Source organism: Megalopta genalis, chromosome 8, assembly GCF_051020955.1.
Source record: "Megalopta genalis isolate 19385.01 chromosome 8, iyMegGena1_principal, whole genome shotgun sequence".
Classification (NCBI taxonomy): domain Eukaryota; kingdom Metazoa; phylum Arthropoda; class Insecta; order Hymenoptera; family Halictidae; genus Megalopta; species Megalopta genalis.
The window spans coordinates 16,963,447-16,979,920 of NC_135020.1; positions in this window are offsets into that span (position 1 = coordinate 16,963,447).

Here is a 16,474-nt window from a genome sequence, read left to right on the forward strand (position 1 = left end):
AACCACTTGTAAAATATGTTACCGTTAAAATATGTTATAAAGGTGAACTTTCATGTAAGCGGCGCGAAATACTTTCGAATAAAATCGTGAGCCTCCCCTCTTAACTCTTGATTATCGCACTACTTTAAAAAGGTAATATTATAATATAATAATATTATTATTATATAATATTATTATTATATAATATTATAATATCCAAAAATTCATGCAGTCCTTTATTAACTCATCAAATTTGCAATATTTTAACGTAAATTTAGTTGTAATGATAACGGAAAAGTTTTATGATGATCATCGCAAGATCCGCTCTAACAAGATTCGTGATATAAAGTCAATCTCCAACAATCTAGATAAACAATGTTAAAGATGTTGAAATAAAGATCGTCATATTCAGTTTAATATTTTATGTATATAATTATAATGAAATATCGAAAAATGCACTGATTCATGAATATCAATATATTCACCGAAAAGTAAGTTAAGAAGAATAGAAGAATTTCGTATTTTTGTCATAACATATTTAAATTCAGCAATGTCAAAGACGTAGGAGTGTACAATTTCATAAAAATCGTACGAAATTCTGAATTCTGGCTAACTTTTTGGGAAAAGGTAGCAATTGTGCACAGCCTCCGAAATTCGCGAGACACGCGACCTTTGATAAATTGCACAAAGCGGAGTCGCGGTTCATACGCGCCCCTTGGTTCGTCAGCGAGCGAAGTAAATCAGCGCGTCGAATTTCGAGACGGATGATTCAGTTCGCGGGGAACGGGGGTGGTGAAAGTAGATATAAAATTCGCGTGTTTCGTGTCCGAGGAGCCGGCTGGAGCTCGAGGGTCCTCGGAGAAGCACTCGAAAACCATCGAGACTTCCAATGATTCCGAGACTCGAATAACATTCGGGCCGCGCGCTATGCGCTTTCGGACCGGCTGATTCGATGAAAAAGTTGGAGGAGAGGCTGCTGTGGTGAATGGCGGTCATTAGGCTAGGTCGCTGTTGTATTCACGGCATTCCTCGAGGAGATTCTCGCCTCCGCCGCGGAATTCTTGACAGATCCGAGGCGGTTTCCGCAGGGACACGTGCTTCCCCGCGATTAACTCCCCCGCAAGGCGGAATTACCGGCTTCCACGACGTATTCAGACCGTAAATTGGAATGCATTAACGTCGGTTTTCATATTCGCGATACGGCCCCAGCGTTATTAACAAAAATATTCGCGGTCCAATTCCCCTGTTTCACTTTCGCGTTCGAATCATTCCCGATCCCGTGCTATCCGATCGACCGTATTTCCAACTACTCTATGTTAACCCTGCTGTTCTGTTCGGGTCTATTTGACCGGAAATAAATTCGATTCGCTCACAATTTTGTCATTTGCAGAATGATTTATTTTATGTATGAATGACTTCGTTCTGCATCACTTAATAATCACATTAAAAGTAAAACTTTTCTAAATTCTAATTTCTTTCATTTTTTACAGTTGCTACTAATTTACTGTTCGGGTCATTGTGAACCGAGATATTTGCAAGTGTAAAACAAACAAGTTATTATTTTCTATAATATGCTTGATCTATTTTTGCGTATAATGCGCTTGTTCTTTGGACATCGATAGATCATCAGTGGAATACTAATGAATTAATAAAAAGACGGTTATTTTTTGGAATAATTACGGAATAATTATTTTTATTATTATTAATTATTATTATTAATTATTTTGGAACAATTATTACAGCATACATACTATCAAGGCAACATACGGCACGATCGGAAGGAACTCGAAATTTACTAATAATAATTTACTGATAGTATCAAATAAAGGAATCAAATGAGCTTCATATTGATTTTGCATATTAAAATGAAGTAATTAAAAACTGTTTATAAATGGTAGGCCTGAATTCATAGTATAACCGAGTGAATAACATTTTTTTATCCGGGACTCTATTTCCATGAAAGTCGACCAAATTTTTTCCCTTATTTTTTCACGTAGGGTCACCCTCTACTCGGTTATACTACGAATTCCGGTCCACCCTGTGTATCATTTGATCGCCTGTAGCATAAGATATTATATATACAGAGTGTCCCAAAAATGTCTCGCAATCCAGAAGTGAAGGGCTCCTGAGGTTATTTGAAGTAACATTTTCCTTAGCGAAAATACAATCCGCGGCTTTGTTTACGAGTTATTAGCGAAAAACAGTGACCAATGAGAAACGAGCTCGCCTAGCGCTAGACGGTCGAACCAATCAGCGGAACTGGGCTTCGTGCGCTCGTTGGCCAGGTCGCCCCGCGCCAGCCGAGCTCTCCTCTCATTGGTCAGTATTTTTCGTTAATAACTCGTAAACAAAGCCACGGATTGCATTTTCGCTAAGGCAAAAGTTACTTGAAATCACCTCAAGAACCCCCCATTTCCGGATTACGAGACATTTTTGAAATACTCTGTATATCAGCACAAATAAATCCGAATATTACATGCGTACAATAATAATGTACAAAACAGCAGAGTTAAAACGTTCACCGAAATATCGCCGATGTTGTATTTTAACGGCGGACATTATTTTCGGAAAGATTTGTTTGGTGTTTCTATCAAAGAGCGGATCGTACGTTTCAATTTGTATGATTCCGCGCTGTAAGGATCGTACTACATGCGAAACAATGCTTTCGATAACCTGGAAATGTTCCATAAAATCTTTTGATACATTCATGCACTCGGCGTGCATGCTTTTTTCCAGCTGCAGTTTCTTGCAGCAACAATTACGACAGAACAATATGGAAAAAAAATTATTAAACACTGTATTCTCTGTTGAAATTTTCAGTTTATTTGTTCGCGAATTTCCAGTATATTAAAACTGGAACGGTGGACGTTTCTGACAAAAACATAACGGAATGTACAATCGGGGACCATTTATAATTTTATTTATTTAATGTTTGCAACATATTTTTTAAGGTACTTGTTCTAGATACGTTCGGTTTTCTGTATGTATGTATGTATGTATGTAGACCTCGATAAAACATGTGGAAACGTAAATTAATTGTCAGAAACTTAATATTTAAATAGTAATTTTTAAACACTGGGTGACCTGGTAAAATGGACCTCGCTGTCCAAGTATTAAATGCAAAATCTTTTGAAAATTTGTGTAGAATCTAAATTGGAAATGTAAAATAATATTGGAATGATTTTTAATGAATCTGGTATAGAAATTTGAAGAATCTTTGAAATTTGAAGCACATCGTTAAATAATTGGACTTTCGTAGGATTATGGATGAATGTTGATTAAAGTGTTTGCTGAACGGCATCGAGGATTAACTTCGGACAAATTTGAATAAATTTATTGATGCCGTCTAAACATTAAATTGTTCCGTTTCGCAAATTCATGAAACTCGATCCTGAACGGTATTATTCCAACGAGCCGACGATGTCCGAAACGCCCCAAACTTTGTCCCCTTGTTTTATAACAGAATGTAAACATCCCGGCTCGTGTTCCATTTCGCCGTTCCAGGATTCAACATAAAATCACTTTGCACCGGGGGCCGAGCCCGTAATCCGAGCGGTCGTTTTGTATCGAAATTATATATAACCGAGCACTCGGTCATCCCCGTCGCCATTTTCCACGTGTAACCCCGGCAGGCGCATTATTAAATTAGACCCACTATTTTCGTTCGACCGGCAAATTTATCCCCGCGATTTGTGGATCGTGTAGGCGATCCATATTTATCATCCGCACAAACCCATCGGGAAATTAATTCTTTAGGTATTTTCTGCTTTCACGTGCGAGCTGGACTCTAGTTAGTTAGTTCTTTATTTATTGGTAATTTGGTCTATCGTTGCTGGGGGGGCGGGGGGTAATTTTGACCGTAATGACGTGTCCGTAATGAAGAATAATAAGTGATGTATATTTGTTATGCACAAGACGAGTTATTTCAGATTTTCATCTGAAATAGTTTCATCGATAGTATGTTTTTTTTTTCGATTCAGAGGAGTAAATATTATGAGACAAGAGACCTTTTTCTCGAGATTATTGCCACTCTGAGTAAACATTTTTTTCCTTTCCCATTTTCTCGTATTATTATAAATAAGCCGAGATAATTTTAGGTGAAAATCTGAGGTGACACTTTCCCGGAATATGTGTATAATTACTTTATATTTTTTACGTTCCTTTATTTTCCTACATTTATATCAAATAATTTTTATAAATATTTGTATACAGTAAATATTGTGCAATAATAACATATTTTTTACTAACGTGCTTAAAATAAAGAAATGATAGCAAACATTTATATATTGGATCAAAAATGCGGCTTTAGCATGCCGCATTGCGTCACACTTTTAATACCATCTATAATCCCAGGAATGATATTCAGTCAAAATTGTGATGACAATTTCGAATACGATCTGTTAATTCTTTCACGAGACACGGGTGACGATTTTAAAAGTGACAAATGAAAAGAGAAATTAATATTAAATAGTTAATCCATAAATGTCCTTAGTCATTAAAGGGATAATAATGTACATTATTTGCCGCTTTTAAATTGAAATCAGATTCTATATCTCTTTGTTGCCAATATTCAGCCATCAGAGAAGATGTGGACCTTGATATTCCAGTTTAAATTTCAGTAGAACAGCAACATTTATATAATAACCAACAAATAATTGAAGATAGCTACATAAATAAACGTTATGTATTTATGACAAAAAAAAAAGAAATAGTTGCAGTTCGAAACACAAGAACGATTAAAAAACAGAAAAGTGTCAATATATCATTCCCACTTCATTAAAACTGTTAAACTGTATTAAAACTTTATTCCTAAAAATTATGGAAGCAGTTTGTAAAAATCTGTCAACGCGCGCGCGTATCTCTTTCATTAAATAAACTTACTAAAATTCGATTCATCCAGTGTTTATATACCCTACACGGCACGCACTTAACCGAACCTCCACCGAAACAATACAATATTAGCTTCGATGAGAACAATTTTCCAATTAAGATGAACCCACCAGATTTCGCAGACGTAGTATCAGGGTTACGTTGTGCCAAAGTTTCATAGCTAATAATCTTCTTGCAAATTAGCTTCGATTAATGTTAGCATGAATAATCACGAGCTCGACACGTTTTACACTGTGGCTAGCGAGCGCACTAAACTCGCATTACGAACGGTCCGTGCGCGATTCATTAGAATTTAACGTCGCGTCAAACGTGTGAATAGTTCACGCTAGTACACACAATAACGACGAGACAGACACGTAATTACGCTGGAAATATTACGCGAAACGTTCGCGGAATTTCATATTACATCATATTATATTGTATATACAGTAAACTCTCGCTAGAACGCCCGGAGCACGGAATTCAAAACCGTAATCGCCAGACACTCAAATACGATTTTTCGAGCCTCGCGGCACGTTTTTATAGAAACTCGGGACAGTCGGCAAAAAAAGCAACGGTCAACATGTCGGCGTACGTTGACACATCGACGGCCGCGCCGGAAACATCTCAAGCAATGTTATGTGACATCGATTACTATTTCAACATTATTACCTTTCGCGAATTTTAATGAAATTAACACGTTCCGTGCCACGTGTACCATCGATGGTACACGCTTGCATGTTTACTTAGTGAACTGAACAAATTGTTTACAAGAAATTTAGAACCGAAGAATCAATTTCCACCGCAAGAATGGGCGTTGATAAGTTTTTGTTACGTTGTTATGTGTACGAGAATTAATAATTGCACGTAATACATCAAGTTTTAGTAAAATATCAAAGTGTGAAGATTCGACTAAAAAAAGCTCGGCACGGAACGTGTTAAGACATTTTTATGAATTAGCATAGAAATTAAATTTTAAATAATTTCGTCACCCGCATTCATTCATTGCCGACTGACGCGGCAGTCAAAGTGTTAGTATGAATACATAATAATGCTAGAATAAAAACGATGACTTAACTTTTTTATTTCTAATTTTTTGCAACGATTCGAAGGCAATTCAGAGATCACGTGCCACGATGCGACGGAGATTGGTCACGTACCTTGTAGCTCCGCGGTTTTTCTTACCTGACTCACATGTAAACAGATCATTTTTTGTTGTCTTCCGGGAATTCGCGACACGTGCCAGATCACACGCTTGACCGACTCCGTCGAACCTTAGCATCGACGTAGCTATAAATTACGTAGGCGTAGCATTGGCACAGGGAAATTCATTATATCGTCATATTAAATATCGATATAAAATACAGGGTGTCCCAAAAATGTCTCGCAATCCGGAAATGAAGGGTTCCTAAGGTCATTCGAAGTAACCTTTTCCTTAGCGAAAATGCAATCCGCGGCTTCGTTTACGAGTTATTAACGAAAGACACTGACCAATGAGAGGCGAGCGCGGCTGGCGCGCGGAGGCCCAGTCAACGAGCGCACGAAGCCCAGTTCCGCTCCTTCGTCTCGCGCCAGCCGCACGCGATCTCTCATTAGTCAGTATTTTTTGTTAATAACTCGTAAACAGTACCGCGGATTGCATTTTCGCCAAGGAAAAAGTTATTTCAAATAGCCTCAGGAATCCCCCCGTTTCCGTATTGCGAGATAATTTTGGGACACCCTGTCGTCAGTTGGGCATGGTTTGGGCCATTTCATTCATAATAAATACTATTGAAACGTTCTTATGTTCAAATATACACCAACATACAAATTATTAATTCATTATTATACTCCAATTTGAATATTTGGCCAGGACACGATCCATTAGCAAAGCTCACCATTATTCTCATGCACCTTCCGCCATTTTGATCGAACGCATAAGCGTGAAGTTTAACCCTTCGCACTCGGAACAGAATTTGCAAAAATTGCGATTTCGTTATGCAGAGTCGAATTGAAAGAAAAATGATTACGCTGCTGGGAAATTTTTTGGAAAGCGATGAGTAAAAGATTTTGTGTTCGTCTTTATGCATCTTACAATATCCGTTGATTCGTAAAAATATTCGTTACTATTCATTTTAAATGTCGTTAAGTTACGAAGAAAAATAATAATTAAAGGTCGATGCCACATATTGTGTCGCCGTATCGGCGACATCCGACTGCGAAGGGTTAAACAACGTCGTCGCTCTTCCCTGCAGAGATCGGTGGAAACCGTTTGGTCCGGTTAATAACTCGATACTCTTATCCATTCAATTTCTATCACTGCTCGTGAATCACCGATTCTTGATTCTCGACCCATCGGTCTGACCTTGATAACGGCCGCCATAAATTCCGCACGGCAAGCCGTAGCATCGAACGGAAAAAGTCCACTCGGAAAAAGGAAATACACCGGATACGGTTCGACGTCGGCGGGAGAGAGAAGAGAGCGGTGGCTCGCGTGAGTTTTGAATTTGCGATCGGTCGAATGTCGGCACGCGTAAAAGCGTTACGAAAAATAAAAAAAGAGACAATACCTTCCCCCCTCCGGTCGGGGGGGGGGCGGGGCAGTAGAGATGGTTAAACATGACATGTGTTTTTGTTCGATCATTCTCGACGATCCTTTTTCGAATTTTTATACGAATCGTTTTGTGCGCGTCCGTTGCTACCGAACTCCGCGTTTCGTAGCCCTTTCATCTCGCGTTTCATCGTAACTAGAAATTTTATGATGAAAAAAATTCCTCATGCCAACAAACGCGATCACGCGGAAAGGTAAAAGGACTTGGTGACGAAGGAATTCGATATAGCAAGTGATCGATAAATACAAAGAATTTCGCATATTTTGCTTGTAATATCGCACGGTGTTTAATAATCTGAACTAACTTGGTATACAGTTTTTTAACTTTTCAATGTTAACTAAAGTAATAAAGTATGACAGAACAAATAGAGACTACTTCTCATACTATTTTTATGACTTTATATTATATTCGTATTATATACAGGGTGTTTCCTTAAACTTTCGCCCACATTTTCTCGTGCACTTCTGTTAGTCCGACAAAATAATGTTTCGAACAAATGTTTATCGGTTTCCTGTTTACTATACGACAAAGCATTTAATTTTTAAACAATTGTTATTTTTCTCAATAAAGAATCGGGGCCACCTTAATTCTTTTAAACGGCATTGCATACTTTTTATTTCACATTAGTGAAGCTCGTGTCAAGAAGAATTAACTTGTCAACTATTTCTTGTACAAGAAGACGTTTTAAATGGAAGATATTAAAACCCGGATAAAGCGCGATACTGATGCTGTGATTCGTGAGAAAACGAGACGTCGAATAAGTAACTTGTTAAGATAAATAGTAAAGGCTGCTTAATATTCGAGAAGATTGGCGATCGTAATTTCAGACGATCCGGTAATTCTGTTCCGCGAGTGGCATCGCGAAACACGAAAATTTACTTTTCCGTCAGTGATATCCGGCCGGCCGTGTTATGTTTTAAACATTTGTCTCGCCGGCATCTTTGTTCCCCTCGCTTCCATTCCACTAACATGCATTCCCCCGCGAAACTTAAGCCGTAACTCATGCATACAAACAGTGCTTTGCGGGGGTGGGAAAAAGCGGGTCGGGTCGGGTCAAAAAAAGGAAAATAAAGAAGGGGGGACCCGCTTCATTTCCGGTATTCCCGCATTTACATTTCGCTATTATTTCAACGTCGACGGGATTAATGGCTGTCTGCTAGACCCGGGTAAATAAAACTATACTGGGATCTCTTTTATTCGAACGGGTACCACTATTCAAACTTTCGAGTTGTTTAACTCTGGTTAAAATGATTTATAATTCGTTCGTAATCTAATGACGACCACACTGCGGATCTTTATGCAAAATTAAAATTGGTTGCATCAATTGCACGAATAGAAGTCAAATAGAAATATTATGTTAGAATGTTAAAAAACTGTAGTGTTGTTTAACTGTAGAATGTTAAAGAACTGAAACTAATACGTTCAGGTTTCTGTGTTCTTTTGATCTATCTATTGATTTAGGTAGTATAGTAAATCCTCCCTAATTGATGCTCAGATTGAGCACAAAAATGGACAATTTAGGAAGAGGAGATACGATTATTCGAGCCTTGCGGCTCGTTTTTATTGTTACCCATTGTTATCAACTATAAAAACGAGCCGTAAGCTGGAATAATTGTACCTCCATTTTTGTGTAGAATCTGAGCGTTAATTAGGGGGAATTTATACTGTATTCATTTTTCGCATAAATGCATAAAATTTGCAGTTTAGTGACGATCATGCTGAATATTTCTTTTCGGAGAACAATTTACAGTTATTTATACTCTCAAGATATACGAAATGTTCTGGTTGATGCAGATTACTTAATTAACCCATCGTGTGAAATATTTGTGGATAATAACACAAGTTAACTCGGATATTATTCTTTCAGTTTCTTCGCGTCGTTTGTTCCTAATAGACATGTTACTCTTTCTTCGATACCATCGAAAGTGTACCGCGAACACTTTTTATAAAAATTGATCTAACTATTTAAGAAAATTGACACATCGCATCAAGTACACACATATGAAACCAAATAAAAATGTAAAAGAAAGCTAGATTTCGTTAAAAAAAGCTAACAAAAAATGTTATTATTCTTTATAATAATATCATTAGAATCGTGAATTAAAATATTTTTTCTATCACAAGATTTTTCATCTGAATCTAAATTTGAACAAAATTTGAAGTACAGCACCAAATATATAAAACCAGAGAAAAATTCAACAAAAAAGCTAGCCTTTTCAAAGGAAGTCTTTTTATTCGTACGAATCATAAGTTAAAATCCGAAGACCCAACGACAAATTAGCGAAAAAAATTGCACGGAAAAACCGGAGATTACGCAAGCTGAAATAGAATGCAAAAGCTCTGGTGTCCGAAACTCCGACAAGCCCGGGTCTCCAAAATAGGAATTACATTCCAAGTGTGCGCTAGTGAACGCGCATAATCGTTCGAGAAAAAAACGATTCCGGTGGAACGTGAGTGAAATACTTAACTCTCTCTCTCTCTCTCTCTCTCTCGCTTTGTCTCTCTTTCTCGGGCTCTATCTGTCGTCGCGGAAAAATGACGATTTCACCGCTCTGGCGCGCTCTGTGGATGGCTCAGGATGATCCAAAGAACGAAATTGGTCTTAGTTGTCGCGTACACAGGAAAGCTTCGTCTGTGTGTGTTCGTGTCGTAACGTGTGTGTGTGTATGTCTCTGTACGTGTGCAGAGGTAAGGACGCGGTCGGTGTTCCGTCCGCAGTTTTCTGGGCCAGGACAGCGAACCGGAACTATTTCTGGTTATCCCTTGGAAAATTGTGGAAAACGCGAGGCTTTTCTCTGTCCGGTTCTGGCTAATCGAGATTGAATACCAATTCCGTACGGGAAAATGATTTGCCTCGCACGGCTGGAACTCCGTCTGTTTCGAGATGATTTAATTCCGAACGGCGACGCCGGGACAGTTCTCCGATTCGAACGGAGGATTTCAATTTAAGGTGGCTCGATATAACAACGGCTCCAGGAAATCGCCGTACACAAATTGTTCTTGATTAAACAGTTAGCATTTCGTGGAAAATTTCAGCATAATTTTAAACTTGAAGCTTTAAATGTTTGCTAATCGTTCATTTCCTTGTCACGCGTTTCTTCACAATTTAGCGGGCGAGAAACTGGAGACAGGTTTCCTTAAAAATCTTGCAGTTTGAAACGTTTTCGAAATAGAGTGGACAATTTTTATCATGACTGATCCTAACAGAGATTTGGAGATTGAAACTTCCATACTACAACGATCGCTTGAACTTTGCTCTACAATTTTTTTTTAAACTACTTCCTGGAGTTTAGAATGAATGGTGCCTACAGTAATCAAGGCAGAGGAGGGCTTTCTACCATCGAGCTTGTTCTTCGTCTCTGTTCTGTAAATCGATTTAAAAATATCGCACATCAAGCTTTGACAGGTCGTTGCAAAGAGGAAGCTTCGTCCTCCAAATCTATGGCGGAATCATTGTTGAAAAGAATTGTTCAATGTTTTCGAAGACTTTTCTATTTGTATAAGAAGACTTTTCTATTTAGAGCAAACCTGTCTGCAGATTTCCAGCTGCTGTATCATGTGGAATCGTGTTAGAAAATAAAAAAATGAATGATAAATTTCGAAAGTGGATGCTTCAAGCTTTAAAATAAGTCGAGATTTATTGGTATACGTTCCTGTATTACGAAAGTTATAAAAGTTCAAATATCGATCAGCCATGCATTGAATATTCTCCAAGAAGAAATAGGTGTTCGGCTATTTGAGTAAGGGTAGAAGCTTAAAAGCGGAACTCTAAGGATAACGATACATCATTCCGAGCTAGCAGAAGAGCTTCGAAATTTGTGTTAATGTCGATTATCGCTCGCTTTCCGGGGCGTCGGCGGCCGGCCCTTCGCGTTTCCGGTCACGTCCCGCGGCGTTTATCGTCGCGCTGATTCACTGTGTTCCGTCTTCCCCGATTCTTCTCCGTATTTTTGTTGCTCCGGGGCTTCGCTTCATCGTTTCTCGATACTCGCATCCTTCTTCAATTTTCGAAAAAACCCGACCGTCCCGTATTCCCATTATGCTGGCGCACGTTCCGCCTTAGTCGGTGAAGCGTCGCGCCGTCGCGTCTTCTCTCGCTTCGCGAATAAACGCGAACCGGAAAAACGCGAAATCGGAAGAAAATGAACAGCTCATTCCGAAACTGAGCGTACTTTTTTGTAGTTGTCCTTATCTTTTAAATATGAATATATTGAACGATGCATTTGTGATCATTGTTCAAACAACGATAACCGTAGCAGTAATTTCACTTTCGACGACTTATTTTCCTGGATATATCTTCTAATCAGTCATAGATCCACTCTTACGAGAAACAGTGACAAGATCAGAGAAAATTAAGAGTATTCGTAATAAATCAACATATAGACGCAATGGTTGTTGCATTAACCCTTTGCACTCGAAGCTACTTTAACTGTAAATCTAAGATAATTTTTCTGACTTTCAGCATTTCCATTTTACATGACAAAGTGCATTTTGTGCACGCAAAATTTAACATTTTTTCAAATCTAAACTTTGTTAACGGTGCCTCAGAGTTACCAGTCGAGTGCAAAGGGTTAATCTTTTAGGCACGACGCGCCACTATAGTGGCTTTCGCGGATGTCATCTTTCAGAACGACACGCCACTATAGTGGCTTTCGCGGATGTCATCTCTCTGGACGATGCGCCACTATAGTGGCTTGCTCTAGTAGCTCACTCGCTCATCGTTTGAATCAAATAATCGTCTTCATATGTATTGTTTCACATTTCTTTTGTCTTCACATCGATTTACAACAGTCTACAGGGTGTCCCAAAAATGTCTCGCAATCCGGAAATGGCGGGTTCCTCGGATCATTTGAAGCAACTTCTTCCTTTACAAAAATGTTCTCCGAGGCACCGTTAACGAGTTATTAACGAAAAACAGTGACCAATAAGAATCGAGTACGGCTGACGCGAGGCGGCCCAGCCAACCAGCGCGCGAAGCCCAATTCCGCTCATTGGCTCGGCCGCCTCGCGCCAGCTGAGCTGGGATTCGACCGCTCGACCGCTGGCGCCGTTGGCTCGGCCACCTCGTGGCAGCTGATCTCTGTTCTCACTGTTTTTCGTTAATAACTCGTTAACGGTGCCTCGGAGAAAATTTTTGTAAAGGAAAAAGTTGTTTCAAATGGCCTGAGTAACCCGCCACTTTCGGATTGCGAGACATTTTTGGGACATCCTGTATATACAGACAGAATATACAGTATCAGACTCTGTACAGTACATATCAGACTCTGCCATCCAGAGAAATAGCCTCGTGCAGAATTCAGCCGTACCTAAAAGGTTAATATCACTTCTGCAACACGGTGATTTCAACTTTTCAAACGTACGTAATTCCATTCTTATGCGAATAAATTCTAAAAACGTACCACGATGCAAAATATATATATATATATAACCTCTTGACGTACAATGGCGAGTTGTGGTCGTCATTCATTTCATAGTAGACTTAGTAGACATAGTTAGACTTCGACGAGTCTAACTCGTCAAGATCTGTTTTCGGCGGACGCCGTGCAGTATGTTATTAGATTACTCGGTTGCTTCGCTCGTGCGTCGATTCCGGTTTGTTTACAATGTTCAAGATGCCTCCTCCCCCTCCTCATCTTCTCGACAGTACCAACGGCGAAGTTGCATCCACAGATCAATATTCCAAATTTCAAAATAAAACATTCTCTTTATCAGCTTGCACATAACTGTTCAGTCGAACCAAATTAACACGTTCCGTGCCGAGCTTTTTTTACTCGAATCTTCACACTTTGATATTTTACTAAAACTTGATGTATTACGTGCAATTATTAATTCTCGTACACATAACAACGTAACAAAAACTTATCAACGCCCATTCCTGCGGTGGAAATTGATTCTTCGGTTCTAAATTTCTTGTAAACAATTTGTTCAGTTCACTAAGTAAACATGCAAGCGTGTACCATCGATGGTACACGTGGCACGGAACGTGTTAAATAGTATTTTACGGATGCACAAAATTCCGCTTTATTTGTATGTCAAGGGGTTAATTGCATGTTTCTAGATAAGACAATGCAGTCGAATTCAAATCCCATCGATTATGTACACAAGTACAGAATGAAATAGTATTTCTTAAAAAACTATGCAGTATTTTATACAATATGTGAACGGTTCAGATGTCAATCAGTGTAACTCCACTTTCCTTTGAAAATGAGTTACGCGGTGCAAACCACATCTTTATCATAGATCATTCTGTCGATAAATCAGTACAGACGATTTCTTTGTAAATAAGAAATAGATATCAGCACTTATATCGGCCAACGAGTGACTAAACAAAATTGTTTAGAGAGAATGGATTTTTCTAAAAGAAAAAAGAAACCATTGACGTTTTTCAGTTGTGTCCCTTTCGATTACGTTTATTTGTATGTTATCTTAGAAGTAGAATCAAAGTCAACAACTTCATCAAATACAAACAAAAATATAACGGCTAAGCGACTTTAACACTAAACCTACCGAGCGTAAAAGTAACTAACACGTATTGCTTCGTAACCACGTATTGTTTGAACCAACCAGCAAAACTTGGGAGAAAATAAAAGTTCATTGCAGCACTCGCAAATAAGCGTTAGTCCAAAGCGACATCTGTATACCAGATGAATATCGTTACCGTACGTTCATCGAGACAGACAGAAGCATCCGAGCCACGGGCATAAACACCCCAATTGGATTGATTGATAAACTTCGCCACATTATCCGTTCTAAACAGATTTTTCATACAGAGACTTGCAATCTCCGCCTCGTTCTCGAAATGAGAAATTTTTGTGGGACCAGATAGGAAGCGTATCGGCCCATATGACTGTACAGGTAATCGAAGAGCAGGTAGCAGATGGATTTCTGAACGATGCTCGAATATTTGGTGCGTCTGGACCACTGCGCGACGAGACGAGCGTTCCCGTTGGGGACTGAAGGAGGGCGCGCATCGAAAAGTCATCGATGAAAACGAAACGCGATGGTAATCATAGTCCCGATGACGATGCCGGTATCAACGGATGAATGCGTTAATGAGGACGTTGCATTTGAACATGAATTCCGCGGCTCCGTAGGCTTGCTTCTCTCTCCCCCCGTCTCCCTTTCCAGCGAACTTCCTCTTAGTCAAATACACCCACGCGGTATTTATGGAATGCCAGGGGTAATTTTCTATACACAGGACTCTGTGTAACGACCGCGGTGCTAGATGCAGACGATTCTTGGTTGAAAAAAACGCGGATCGATAACATCGAATGAAATTCTTCCGCGTCTACAGGACGTTTCATAGCGTGAACGAACAAACGTAATGAAAAAAGTTCGTACCCACGTGTGAGTTGTCTGACCCTGTTCCCGAGGTTTTTTTTCAGATGATTCTGTACTCTCGAAATTCTCTGCTCGAGCATTCCTTCCGGAGAAGTTGTCGTCGAACACCGCGCGAGAACTGTTCGCGTAGAATCGGTTGGTTCTGAGAGAAATTATGTAGCCTCTTTCTTCTTTGTAACTTTTGTGGATTGAAATCCTGACAATTTGCTTTTACAGATTATGTCGTCCCAGGAGTTCGTGCCGTTTACCGTTCCCGTTTCCTTTGACGCTACGTTTACGGATCGCATTGTTTTGAAACGTTCCAAATTTAATTAGCAATTATTAACCATTTGTCCTCGAAGCCGAATTAATGCAAAATTTAAAATAGTTTTCTCGACCCACGGTTTTCCCTTTTTATATGACCTAATGCATTTTATGCATATGAAATTGAATATTGCGACCCATGCAACAGTTACGCTTTCAACAGCTCTTTAAATATAAAGAAATTTGATTAATAACATTATTTCGAGACGTGACATAACAATTTTTAATGGCGTCTCGGTGTCGTCCCTCGAGTGCAAAGGGTTAAAATTGCAAGGATACATTTGTATGGGGATAGGATTTTATTCAATTTTGTTTCATTGAACATATATCGTAAGAAAAGCATAATTAGGCAGAAAATCAATCGACGACTAACGATTTAATTATTACTGTTAATCGTTAATCGCAATTAGCGATTACATTCGCTTTAATCGTTGATCCCAATGAACGAAATATTACTGTCACTCGTCAATCGTAATTAATTACATCGAAACATCTTACGAATTCCATTAAAAAACCAACAATTATTAATTGTTTCTTTTAATCGACAATTGACGATTAATTTCATCAAACGATCAATTCGATCGATGAAAACTCGTCGATTATTGCCTTTCATCGATTTAATCGTATTAAAGATTTGGACGCTGAATAAAAATTGTAAAAAGTCTGTACAAATATTTGCGTGTTATTTTTACGTAACAATATAAAACAGTTGCTTCGAAGCCAATGCTGAACCTATTGTTAAATAACTATGGGCTGATCATTTTGGGGCGTTCAAAGTTTCTGATATCTCTCGAACCGATAAATTTCACGTAGCACCATCCCCACTAGATTACGAATTGTGTCCTCGTCTAAATCAATTGAACGTCGAAAACGTGGTTGATCTTCGCAATCGAAATTTCCTTTATGAAATCAAGCCAGCCATTTTGTGCACGTACGAGCGATGAAACATGTCCTCGGTAAGCGGCATAAATATTGTTTGCGGCAATTGATGCTGTACTTCCATTGCGAAACTCGTACAGCAGAGATGTCAAAAATTGGTACGCCGTCCGATTCACGTTTTATCATTGTGTAAAACACGGAACGACTGCTGATCACTAATTTTTCCACTCGAATGCTTTTTCTAGGCTTTGATCTCGATTATTTGAACTATTTTCTTTCGGCCGCTTTGTGTGTTTTCGGAGCAAGAAAAGTATAAATATGTTCGCGGCACGAAGCAAATATTTACGAAACGTTTTGAGTTTCCTTGGACCACGGATTCGAAAGTATCGTTTAATCACACGGATAGAGAGTTCCGAGGAATCCGGCAGTCGTTAAATAAACGACCGTCCCCGTTTTTACTGTTGCGAATTTTCTGTTTGCTTAATAAAACTTCGTATTCCGGCGGAACATTC